General features: G+C 32.9%; 8 non-coding genes across 8 annotated transcripts; all 8 read right to left on the reverse strand.

The window, feature by feature from the left end:
- Window positions 1-658: 658 nt before the first annotated feature.
- TRNAI-AAU (transfer RNA isoleucine (anticodon AAU)) lies at window positions 659-732 on the reverse strand. Its single transcript has one exon. It is a non-coding gene; the product is annotated as a tRNA-Ile (tRNA).
- Window positions 733-2317: 1585 nt separating this feature from the next.
- Window positions 2318-2391, reverse strand: TRNAI-AAU (transfer RNA isoleucine (anticodon AAU)). The gene has a single exon. It is a non-coding gene; the product is annotated as a tRNA-Ile (tRNA).
- Window positions 2392-3966: 1575 nt separating this feature from the next.
- On the reverse strand, window positions 3967-4047 carry TRNAI-AAU (transfer RNA isoleucine (anticodon AAU)). The gene has a single exon. It is a non-coding gene; the product is annotated as a tRNA-Ile (tRNA).
- A 1581-nt stretch (window positions 4048-5628) lies between these two features.
- Window positions 5629-5702, reverse strand: TRNAI-AAU (transfer RNA isoleucine (anticodon AAU)). The gene has a single exon. It is a non-coding gene; the product is annotated as a tRNA-Ile (tRNA).
- Window positions 5703-7290: 1588 nt separating this feature from the next.
- TRNAI-AAU (transfer RNA isoleucine (anticodon AAU)) lies at window positions 7291-7364 on the reverse strand. The gene has a single exon. It is a non-coding gene; the product is annotated as a tRNA-Ile (tRNA).
- Window positions 7365-8944: 1580 nt separating this feature from the next.
- Window positions 8945-9018, reverse strand: TRNAI-AAU (transfer RNA isoleucine (anticodon AAU)). Its single transcript has one exon. It is a non-coding gene; the product is annotated as a tRNA-Ile (tRNA).
- A 1587-nt stretch (window positions 9019-10605) lies between these two features.
- Window positions 10606-10679, reverse strand: TRNAI-AAU (transfer RNA isoleucine (anticodon AAU)). The gene has a single exon. It is a non-coding gene; the product is annotated as a tRNA-Ile (tRNA).
- A 1579-nt stretch (window positions 10680-12258) lies between these two features.
- Window positions 12259-12332, reverse strand: TRNAI-AAU (transfer RNA isoleucine (anticodon AAU)). Its single transcript has one exon. It is a non-coding gene; the product is annotated as a tRNA-Ile (tRNA).
- Window positions 12333-13517: the final 1185 nt, after the last annotated feature.

Genomic DNA, 13517 nt, shown 5'->3' on the forward strand with positions numbered 1-13517 from the left:
CACTTCAGTAGATGCCATTGCTCAGGTGAGGGTTCCATGGTGTAATTGTTAGCACCCTGGACTTTGAATCTAGTAATCTGAGTTCATATCTCGTGGGAGCTAACATTGTTTATTTTCCTTTTGTTCAAAGCTCCATTTTCATTCAATGTATGAGTATTGCAAATCTTCATTTAAAATTCATATAAATTCCATCATCTTCAGTGGTGTCCTTTGTTTAAACTCATTTTTAAACTTATCAAATCAGAAGTATGTCAAATATTTGGAAATAAGAAAAGATGCAATAAGAATGCAGAGATCCATTACTTGTGCTCTGGTCTTTAGAAATTCTCCATTTTTTTTACTTCAGTGTGCACTAATGAGAGGGGAGCACATATCTTCTTCTTCTTCTAGTAACACCTAGTGCCCTCTATGTTTGAGCAGCAATATAATAACTGATTAATATGCCCTTGCATATCTTAGTTATGCCATATTGCTTGATTTGAGACAAAAGTCACTGAGCCATGTAGAGAAAAAGCTTCATCAGCCAAAGGATGACACTCCCACTGGCTTCTGATATGTATTTGAAGAGATTTTGTGATATATGTGTCTATGATGTTTTCAAGTATTCATGCACTCCACCGATGAGCTTATTCCATTCTTGTCCATCAAGAAAAGCAAATGGCCCATACGGGGATCGAACCCGTGACCTTGGCGTTATTAGCACCACGCTCTAACCATCTGAGCTAACCGGCCACAGATATTACTGCAAGCAAACACAAAACTGGCAAAAGTACCTCAAAGCACAGATCATATTTTGTTTTTATAGCATTTCATTTTTCAAAAAAAAGCTTAAGCCATAGAGTCACTTGAAGCATGGGTATCATAAAAATGCTCCAGTTTCTTTCCACATTACAAAATAAAAATAAATATTAGATAGGATAATAACAAAGATTAAGGCATCTACTAATAGTATAAAAATAGACAATTTAGACAAGGAGTATATGCAAATCTAAGCAAAAGCAATCTAAAAAATCTAATACACAATTTTTAATTGTAAATTTACAGATTGTTGAAAAAGATAATCCCAGGATGTAATCCATTATGTATTAAATTTAGTATGTTTTACCAAGTTGTGTATGAATAACTTTTAACACAAAAAAATATATATTGGGGAAGTAACTTAATGTGCCCATTGGAAATAAAGAATGCTAGCCCATTTTGGAATGCAAAGCTTAAGAAAATACAAACTTCAATCCATAGGAAAGCACTTTTTATTCAGTCTACACTCTGTAATCATACTATAGCTTAATTTACAAATTGTGATGTCATTATCAGACTTAACTCACAAGAGACTTTCATCCTTGGTCTATAAAAAAGGCAGTCCTCTGTTATAAAGCTTGAAACAATTGTAAGTGGCTGATATGCAAATATGGAAATACAGAAAAACTGTCAATTCAATGCTAGGATAACATAAGGGGTGATGCTCCAACTGAAATTGGTCCTAGGCATTTAGGTTTCTAGTATCTATCTTCTCCTTTAAAAAATAGGTTACTTTTTATATATTATCATTGGGTTTGGACAAATATTCTACATAATACCTATTGCATCCCTGAGCTTATTAGAAACTTGAAATAATATATATAAAGTATTGAATTTCTTTTCTTTGCATTTAAAAGATGAGCGCACTTCAGTAGATGCCATTGCTCAGGTGAGGGTTCCATGGTGTAATTGTTAGCACCCTTGACTTTGAATCTAGTAATCTGAATTCATATCTCGTGGGAGCTAACATTGTTTATTTTCCTATTGTTCAAAGCTCCATTTTCATTCAATGTATGAGTATTGCAAATCTTCATTTAAAATTCATATAAATTCCATCATCTTCAGTGGTGTCCTTTGTTTAAACTCACTTTTAAACTTAGCAAATCAGAAGTATGTCAAATATTTGGAAATAAGAAAAGATGCAATAAGAATGCAGAGATCCATTACTTGTGCTCTGGTCTTTAGAAATTCTCCATTTTTTTTTACTTCAGTGTGCACTAATGAGAGGGGAGCACATATCTTCTTCTTCTAGTAACACCTAGTGCCCTCTATGTTTGAGCAGCAATATAATAACTGATTAATTTGCCCTTGCATATCTTAGTTATGCCATATTGCTTGATTTGAGACAAAAGTCACTGAGCCATGTAGAGAAAAATCTTCATCAGCCAAAGGATGACACTCCCACTGGCTTCTGATATGTATTTGAAAAGATTTTGTGATATATGTGTCTATGATGTTTTCAAGTATTCCTGCACTCCACGATGAGCTTATTCCATTCTTGTCCATCAAGAAAAGCAAATGGCCCATACGGGGATCGAACCCGTGACCTTGGCGTTATTAGCACCACGCTCTAACCAACTGAGCTAACATGCCACAGATATTACTGTAAGCAAACACAAAACTGGCAAATGTACCTCAAAGCACAGATCATATTTTGTTTTTATAGCATTTCATTTTTCAAAAAAAAGCTTAAGCCATAGAGTCACTTGAAGCATGGGTATCATAAAAATGCTCCAGTTTCTTTCCACATTACAAAATAAAAATAAATATTAGATAGGATAATAACAAAGATTAAGGCATCTACTAATAGTATAAAAATAGACAATTTAGACAAGGAGTATATGCAAATCTAAGCAAAAGCAATCTAAAAAATCTAATACACAATTTTTAATTGTAAATTTACAGATTGTTGAAAAAGATAATCCCAGGATGTAATCCATTATGTATTAAATTTAGTATGTTTTACCAAGTTGTGTATGAATAACTTTTAACACAAAAAAATATATATTGGGGAAGTAGCTTAATGTGCCCATTGGAAATAAAGAATGCTAGCCCATTTTGGAATGCAAAGCTTAAGAAAATACAAACTTCAATCCATAGGAAAGCACTTTTTATTCAGTCTACACTCTGTAATCATACTATAGCTTCATTTACAAATTGTGATGTCATTATCAGACTTAACTCACAAGAGACTTTCATCCTTGGTCTATAAAAAAGGCAGTCCTCTGTTATAAAGCTTGAAACAATTGTAAGTGGCTGATATGCAAATATGGAAATACAGAAAAACTGTCAATTCAATGCTAGGATAACATAAGGGGTGATGCTCCAACTGAAATTGGTCCTAGGCATTTAGGTTTCTAGTATCTATCTTCTCCTTTAAAAAATAGGTTACTTTTTATATATTATCATTGGGTTTGGACAAATATTCTACATAATACCTATTGCATCCCTGAGCTTATTAGAAACTTGAAATAATATATATAAAGTATTGAATTTCTTTTCTTTGCATTTAAAAGATGAGCGCACTTCAGTAGATGCCATTGCTCAGGTGAGGGTTCCATGGTGTAATTGTTAGCACCCTGGACTTTGAATCTAGTAATCTGAGTTCATATCTCGTGGGAGCTAACATTGTTTATTTTCCTTTTGTTCAAAGCTCCATTTTCATTCAATGTATGAGTATTGCAAATCTTCATTTAAAATTCATATAAATTCCATCATCTTCAGTGGTGTCCTTTGTTTAAACTCATTTTTAAACTTATCAAATCAGAAGTATGTCAAATATTTGGAAATAAGAAAAGATGCAATAAGAATGCAGAGATCCATTACTTGTGCTCTGGTCTTTAGAAATTCTCCATTTTTTTTTACTTCAGTGTGCACTAATGAGAGGGGAGCACATATCTTCTTTTAGTAACACCTAGTGCCCTCTATGTTTGAGCAGCAATATAATAACTGATTAATTTGCCCTTGCATATCTTAGTTATGTCATATTGCTTGATTTGAGACAAAAGTCACTGAGCTATGTAGAGAAAAATCTTCATCAGCCAAAGGATGACACTCCCACTTGCTTCTGATATGTATTTGAAAAGATTTTGTGATATATGTGTCTATGATGTTTTCAAGTATTCCTGCACTCCACGATGAGCTTAATCCATTCTTGTCCATCAAGAAAAGCAAATTGCCCATACGGGGATCGAACCCGTGACCTTGGCGTTATTAGCACCACGCTCTAACCAACTGAGCTAACATGCCACAGATAATACTGCAAGCAAACACAAAACTGGCAAATGTACCTCAAAGCACAGATCATATTTTGTTTTTATAGCATTTCATTTTTCAAAAAAAAGCTTAAGCCATAGAGTCACTTGAAGCATGGGTATCATAAAAATGCTCCAGTTTCTTTCCACATTACAAAATAAAAATAAATATTAGATAGGATAATAACAAAGATTAAGGCATCTACTAATAGTATAAAAATAGACAATTTAGACAAGGAGTATATGCAAATCTAAGCAAAAGCAATCTAAAAAATCTAATACACAATTTTTAATTGTAAATTTACAGATTGTTGAAAAAGATAATCCCAGGATGTAATCCATTATGTATTAAATTTAGTATGTTTTACCAAGTTGTGTATGAATAACTTTTAACACAAAAAAATATATATTGGGGAAGTAGCATAATGTGCCCATTGGAAATAAAGAATGCTAGCCCATTTTGGAATGCAAAGCTTAAGAAAATACAAACTTCAATCCATAGGAAAGCACTTTTTATTCAGTCTACACTCTGTAATCATACTATAGCTTCATTTACAAATTGTGATGTCATTATCAGACTTAACTCACAAGAGACTTTCATCCTTGGTCTATAAAAAAGGCAGTCCTCTGTTATAAAGCTTGAAACAATTGTAAGTGGCTGATATGCAAATATGGAAATACAGAAAAACTGTCAATTCAATGCTAGGATAACATAAGGGGTGATGCTCCAACTGAAATTGGTCCTAGGCATTTAGGTTTCTAGTATCTATCTTCTCCTTTAAAAAATAGGTTACTTTTTATATATTATCATTGGGTTTGGACAAATATTCTACATAATACCTATTGCATCCCTGAGCTTATTAGAAACTTGAAATAATATATATAAAGTATTGAATTTCTTTTCTTTGCATTTAAAAGATGAGCGCACTTCAGTAGATGCCATTGCTCAGGTGAGGGTTCCATGGTGTAATTGTTAGCACCCTGGACTTTGAATCTAGTAATCTGAGTTCATATCTCGTGGGAGCTAACATTGTTTATTTTCCTTTTGTTCAAAGCTCCATTTTCATTCAATGTATGAGTATTGCAAATCTTCATTTAAAATTCATATAAATTCCATCATCTTCAGTGGTGTCCTTTGTTTAAACTCATTTTTAAACTTATCAAATCAGAAGTATGTCAAATATTTGGAAATAAGAAAAGATGCAATAAGAATGCAGAGATCCATTACTTGTGCTCTGGTCTTTAGAAATTCTCCATTTTTTTTACTTCAGTGTGCACTAAAGAGAGGGGAGCACATATCTTCTTCTAGTAACACCTAGTGCCCTCTATGTTTGAGCAGCAATATAATAACTGATTAATTTGCCCTTGCATATCTTAGTTATGTCATATTGCTTGATTTGAGACAAAAGTCACTGAGCCATGTAGAGAAAAATCTTCATCAGCCAAAGGATGACACTCCCACTGGCTTCTGATATGTATTTGAAAAGATTTTGTGATATATGTGTCTATGATGTTTTCAAGTATTCCTGCACTCCACGATGAGCTTATTCCATTCTTGTCCATCAAGAAAAGCAAATGGCCCATACGGGGATCGAACCCGTGACCTTGGCGTTATTAGCACCACGCTCTAACCAACTGAGCTAACATGCCACAGATATTACTGCAAGCAAACACAAAACTGGCAAATGTACCTCAAAGCACAGATCATATTTTGTTTTTATAGCATTTCATTTTTCAAAAAAAAGCTTAAGCCATAGAGTCACTTGAAGCATGGGTATCATAAAAATGCTCCAGTTTCTTTCCACATTACAAAATAAAAATAAATATTAGATAGGATAATAACAAAGATTAAGGCATCTACTAATAGTATAAAAATAGACAATTTAGACAAGGAGTATATGCAAATCTAAGCAAAAGCAATCTAAAAAATCTAATACACAATTTTTAATTGTAAATTTACAGATTGTTGAAAAAGATAATCCCAGGATGTAATCCATTATGTATTAAATTTAGTATGTTTTACCAAGTTGTGTATGAATAACTTTTAACGCAAAAAAATATATATTGGGGAAGTAACTTAATGTGCCCATTGGAAATAAAGAATGCTAGCCCATTTTGGAATGCAAAGCTTAAGAAAATACAAACTTCAATCCATAGGAAAGCACTTTTTATTCAGTCTACACTCTGTAATCATACTATAGCTTAATTTACAAATTGTGATGTCATTATCAGACTTAACTCACAAGAGACTTTCATCCTTGGTCTATAAAAAAGGCAGTCCTCTGTTATAAAGCTTGAAACAATTGTAAGTGGCTGATATGCAAATATGGAAATACAGAAAAACTGTCAATTCAATGCTAGGATAACATAAGGGGTGATGCTCCAACTGAAATTGGTCCTAGGCATTTAGGTTTCTAGTATCTATCTTCTCCTTTAAAAAATAGGTTACTTTTTATATATTATCATTGGGTTTGGACAAATATTCTACATAATACCTATTGCATCCCTGAGCTTATTAGAAACTTGAAATAATATATATAAAGTATTGAATTTCTTTTCTTTGCATTTAAAAGATGAGCGCACTTCAGTAGATGCCATTGCTCAGGTGAGGGTTCCATGGTGTAATTGTTAGCACCCTTGACTTTGAATCTAGTAATCTGAATTCATATCTCGTGGGAGCTAACATTGTTTATTTTCCTATTGTTCAAAGCTCCATTTTCATTCAATGTATGAGTATTGCAAATCTTCATTTAAAATTCATATAAATTCCATCATCTTCAGTGGTGTCCTTTGTTTAAACTCATTTTTAAACTTATCAATTCAGAAGTATGTCAAATATTTGGAAATAAGAAAAGATGCAATAAGAATGCAGAGATCCATTACTTGTGCTCTGGTCTTTAGAAATTCTCCATTTTTTTTACTTCAGTGTGCACTAATGAGAGGGGAGCTCATATCTTCTTCTTCTTCTAGTAACACCTAGTGCCCTCTATGTTTGAGCAGCAATATAATAACTGATTAATTTGCCCTTGCATATCTTAGTTATGCCATATTGCTTGATTTGAGACAAAAGTCACTGAGCCATGTAGAGAAAAATCTTCATCAGCCAAAGGATGACACTCCCACTGGCTTCTGATATGTATTTGAAGAGATTTTGTGATATATGTGTCTATGATGTTTTCAAGTATTCATGCACTCCACCGATGATCTTATTCCATTCTTGTCCATCAAGAAAAGCAAATGGCCCATACGGGGATCGAACCCGTGACGTTGGCGTTATTAGCACCACGCTCTAACCAACTGAGCTAACCGTCCACAGATGTTAGTGCAAGCAAACACAAAACTGGCAAATGTACCTCAAAGCACAGATCATATTTTGTTTTTATAGCATTTCATTTTTCAAAAAAAGCTTAAGCCATAGAGTCACTTGAAGCATGGGTATCATAAAAATGCTCCAGTTTCTTTCCACATTACAAAATAAAAATAAATATTAGATAGGATAATAACAAAGATTAAGGCATCTACTAATAGTATAAAAATAGACAATTTAGACAAGGAGTATATGCAAATCTAAGCAAAATCAATCTAAAAAATCTAATACACAATTTTTAATTGTAAATTTACAGATTGTTGAAAAAGATAATCCCAGGATGTAATCCATTATGTATTAAATTTAGTATGTTTTACCAAGTTGTGTATGAATAACTTTTAACACAAAAAAATATATATTGGGGAAGTAGCTTAATGTGCCCATTGGAAATAAAGAATGCTAGCCCATTTTGGAATGCAAAGCTTAAGAAAATACAAACTTCAATCCATAGGAAAGCACTTTTTATTCAGTCTACACTCTGTAATCATACTATAGCTTCATTTACAAATTGTGATGTCATTATCAGACTTAACTCACAAGAGACTTTCATCCTTTGTCTATAAAAAAGGCAGTCCTCTGTTATAAAGCTTGAAACAATTGTAAGTGGCTGATATGCAAATATGGAAATACAGAAAAACTGTCAATTCAATGCTAGGATAACATAAGGGGTGATGCTCCAACTGAAATTGGTCCTAGGCATTTAGGTTTCTAGTATCTATCTTCTCCTTTAAAAAATAGGTTACTTTTTATATATTATCATTGGGTTTGGACAAATATTCTACATAATACCTATTGCATCCCTGAGCTTATTAGAAACTTGAAATAATATATATAAAGTATTGAATTTCTTTTCTTTGCATTTAAAAGATGAGCGCACTTCAGTAGATGCCATTGCTCAGGTGAGGGTTCCATGGTGTAATTGTTAGCACCCTGGACTTTGAATCTAGTAATCTGAGTTCATATCTCGTGGGAGCTAACATTGTTTATTTTCCTTTTGTTCAAAGCTCCATTTTCATTCAATGTATGAGTATTGCAAATCTTCATTTAAAATTCATATAAATTCCATCATCTTCAGTGGTGTCCTTTGTTTAAACTCATTTTTAAACTTATCAAATCAGAAGTATGTCAAATATTTGGAAATAAGAAAAGATGCAATAAGAATGCAGAGATCCATTACTTGTGCTCTGGTCTTTAGAAATTCTCCATTTTTTTTACTTCAGTGTGCACTAATGAGAGGGGAGCACATATCTTCTTCTAGTAACACCTAGTGCCCTCTATGTTTGAGCAGCAATATAATAACTGATTAATTTGCCCTTGCATATCTTAGTTATGTCATATTGCTTGATTTGAGACAAAAGTCACTGAGCCATGTAGAGAAAAATCTTCATCAGCCAAAGGATGACACTCCCACTGGCTTCTGATATGTATTTGAAAAGATTTTGTGATATATGTGTCTATGATGTTTTCAAGTATTCCTGCACTCCACGATGAGCTTATTCCATTCTTGTCCATCAAGAAAAGCAAATAGCCCATACGGGGATCGAACCCGTGACCTTGGCGTTATTAGCACCACGCTCTAACCAACTGAGCTAACATGCCACAGATATTACTGCAAGCAAACACAAAACTGGCAAATGTACCTCAAAGCACAGATCATATTTTGTTTTTATAGCATTTCATTTTTCAAAAAAAAGCTTAAGCCATAGAGTCACTTGAAGCATGGGTATCATAAAAATGCTCCAGTTTCTTTCCACATTACAAAATAAAAATAAATATTAGATAGGATAATAACAAAGATTAAGGCATCTACTAATAGTATAAAAATAGACAATTTAGACAAGAGGTATATGCAAATCTAAGCAAAATCAATCTAAAAAATCTAATACACAATTTTTAATTGTAAATTTACAGATTGTTGAAAAAGATAATCCCAGGATGTAATCAATTATGTATTAAATTTAGTATGTTTTACCAAGTTGTGTATGAATAACTTTTAACACAAAAAAATATATATTGGGGAAGTAGCTTAATGTGCCCTTTGGAAATAAAGAATGCTAGCCCATTTTGGAATGCAAAGCTTAAGAAAATACAAACTTCAATCCATAGGAAAGCACTACACTCTGTAATCATACTATAGCTTAATTTACAAATTGTGATGTCATTATCAGACTTAACTCACAAGAGACTTTCATCCTTGGTCTATAAAAAAGGCAGCCCTCTGTTATAAAGCTTGAAACAATTGTAAGTGGCTGATATGCAAATATGGAAATACAGAAAAACTGTCAATTCAATGCTAGGATAACATAAGGGGTGATGCTCCAACTGAAATTGGTCCTAGGCATTTAGGTTTCTAGTATCTATCTTCTCCTTTAAAAAATAGGTTACTTTTTATATATTATCATTGGTTTAGGACAAATATTCTACATAATACCTATTGCATCCCTGAGTTTATTAGAAACTTGAAATAATATATATAAAGTATTGAATTTCTTTTCTTTGCATTTAAAAGATGAGCGCACTTCAGTAGATGCCATTGCTCAGGTGAGGGTTCCATGGTGTAATTGTTAGCACCCTGGACTTTGAATCTAGTCATCTGAGTTCATATCTCGTGGGAGCTAACATTGTTTATTTTCCTTTTGTTCAAAGCTCCATTTTCATTCAATGTATGAGTATTGCAAATCTTCATTTAAAATTCATATAAATTCCATCATCTTCAGTGGTGTCCTTTGTTTAAACTCATTTTTAAACTTATCAAATCAGAAGTATGTCAAATATTTGGAAATAAGAAAAGATGCAATAAGAATGCAGAGATCCACTACTTGTGCTCTGGTCTTTAGAAATTCTCCATTTTTTTTACTTCAGTGAGAACTAATGAGAGGGGAGCACATATATTCTTCTTCTTCTTCTTCTTCTTCTAGTAACACCTAGTGCCCTCTATGTTTGAGCAGCAGTATAATAACTGATTAATTTTCCCTTGAATATCTTAGTTATGCCATATTGCTTGATTTGAGACAAATGTCACTGAGCCATGTAGAGAAAAATCTTCATCAGCCAAAGGATGACACTCCCACTGGTTTCTTATATGTATTTGAAGAGATTTTGTGATATATGTGTCTATGATGTTTTCAAGTATTCATGCACTCCACCGATGAGCTTATTCCATTCTTGTCCATCAAGAAAAGCAAATGGCCCATACGGGGATCGAACCCGTGACCTTGGCGTTATTAGCACCACGCTCTAACCAACTGAGCTAACCGGCCACAGATATTACTGCAAGCAAACACAAAACTGGCAAATGTACCTCAAAGCACAGATCATATTTTGTTTTTATAGCATTTCATTTTTCAAAAAAAAGCTTAAGCCATAGAGTCACTTGAAGCATGGGTATCATAAAAATGCTCCAGTTTCTTTCCACATTACAAAATAAAAATAAATATTAGATAGGATAATAACAAAGATTAAGGCATCTACTAATAGTATAAAAATAGACAATTTAGACAAGGAGTATATGCAAATCTAAGCAAAAGCAATCTAAAAAATCTAATACACAATTTTTAATTGTAAATTTACAGATTGTTGAAAAAGATAATCCCAGGATGTAATCCATTATGTATTAAATTTAGTATGTTTTACCAAGTTGTGTATGAATAACTTTTAACACAAAAAAATATATATTGGGGAAGTAACTTAATGTGCCCATTGGAAATAAAGAATGCTAGCCCATTTTGGAATGCAAAGCTTAAGAAAATACAAACTTCAATCCATAGGAAAGCACTTTTTATTCAGTCTACACTCTGTAATCATACTATAGCTTAATTTACAAATTGTGATGTCATTATCAGACTTAACTCACTTTCATCCTTGGTCTATAAAAAAGGCAGTCCTCTGTTATAAAGCTTGAAACAATTGTAAGTGGCTGATATGCAAATATGGAAATACAGAAAAACTGTCAATTCAATGCTAGGATAACATAAGGGGTGATGCTCCAACTGAAATTGGTCCTAGGCATTTAGGTTTCTAGTATCTATCTTCTCCTTTAAAAAATAGGTTACTTTTTATATATTATCATTGGGTTTGGACAAATATTCTACATAATACCTATTGCATCCCTGAGCTTATTAGAAACTTGAAATAATATATATAAAGTATTGAATTTCTTTTCTTTGCATTTAAAAGATGAGCGCACTTCAGTAGATGCCATTGCTCAGGTGAGGGTTCCATGGTGTAATTGTTAGCACCCTGGACTTTGAATCTAGTAATCTGAGTTCATATCTCGTGGGAGCTAACATTGTTTATTTTCCTTTTGTTCAAAGCTCCATTTTCATTCAATGTATGAGTATTGCAAATCTTCATTTAAAATTCATATAAATTCCATCATCTTCAGTGGTGTCCTTTGTTTAAACTCATTTTTAAACTTATCAAATCAGAAGTATGTCAAATATTTGGAAATAAGAAAAGATGCAATAAGAATGCAGAGATCCATTACTTGTGCTCTGGTCTTTAGAAATTCTCCATTTTTTTTTACTTCAGTGTGCACTAATGAGAGGGGAGCACATATCTTCTTCTTCTAGTAACACCTAGTGCCCTCTATGTTTGAGCAGCAATATAATAACTGATTAATTTGCCCTTGCATATCTTAGTTATGCCATATTGCTTGATTTGAGACAAAAGTCACTGAGCCATGTAGAGAAAAATCTTCATCAGCCAAAGGATGACACTCCCACTGGCTTCTGATATGTATTTGAAGAGATTTTGTGATATATGTGTCTATGATGTTTTCAAGTATTCATGCACTCCACCGATGATCTTATTCCATTCTTGTCCATCAAGAAAAGCAAATGGCCCATACGGGGATCGAACCCGTGACCTTGGCGTTATTAGCACCACGCTCTAACCAACTGAGCTAACCGGCCACAGATGTTAGTGCAAGCAAACACAAAACTGGCAAATGTACCTCAAAGCACAGATCATATTTTGTTTTTATAGCATTTCATTTTTCAAAAAAAGCTTAAGCCATAGAGTCACTTGAAGCATGGGTATCATAAAAATGCTCCAGTTTCTTTCCACATTACAAAATAAAAATAAATATTAGATAGGATAATAACAAAGATTAAGGCATCTACTAATAGTATAAAAATAGACAATTTAGACAAGGAGTATATGCAAATCTAAGCAAAATCAATCTAAAAAATCTAATACACAATTTTTAATTGTAAATGTACAGATTGTTGAAAAAGATAATCCCAGGATGTAATCCATTATGTATTAAATTTAGTATGTTTTACCAAGTTGTGTATGAATAACTTTTAACACAAAAAAATATATATTGGGGAAGTAGCTTAATGTGCCCATTGGAAATAAAGAATGCTAGCCCATTTTGGAATGCAAAGCTTAAGAAAATACAAACTTCAATCCATAGGAAAGCACTTTTTATTCAGTCTACACTCTGTAATCATACTATAGCTTCATTTACAAATTGTGATGTCATTATCAGACTTAACTCACAAGAGACTTTCATCCTTGGTCTATAAAAAAGGCAGTCCTCTGTTATAAAGCTTGAAACAATTGTAAGTGGCTGATATGCAAATATGGAAATACAGAAAAACTGTCAATTCAATGCTAGGATAACATAAGGGGTGATGCTCCAACTGAAATTGGTCCTAGGCATTTAGGTTTCTAGTATCTATCTTCTCCTTTAAAAAATAGGTTACTTTTTATATATTATCATTGGGTTTGGACAAATATTCTACATAATACCTATTGCATCCCTGAGCTTATTAGAAACTTGAAATAATATATATAAAGTATTGAATTTCTTTTCTTTGCATTTAAAAGATGAGCGCACTTCAGTAGATGCCATTGCTCAGGTGAGGGTTCCATGGTGTAATTGTTAGCACCCTGGACTTTGAATCTAGTAATCTGAGTTCATATCTCGTGGGAGCTAACATTGTTTATTTTCCTTTTGTTCAAAGCTCCATTTTCATTCAATGTATGAGTATTGCAAATCTTCATTTAAAATTCATATAAATTCCATCATCTTCAGTGGTGTCCTTTGTTTAAACTCATTTTTAAACTTATCAGATCAGAAGTATGTCAAA

This window comes from Pseudophryne corroboree, chromosome 11 (assembly GCF_028390025.1).
Source record: "Pseudophryne corroboree isolate aPseCor3 chromosome 11, aPseCor3.hap2, whole genome shotgun sequence".
In the NCBI taxonomy this organism is placed as follows: Eukaryota; Metazoa; Chordata; class Amphibia; order Anura; family Myobatrachidae; genus Pseudophryne; species Pseudophryne corroboree.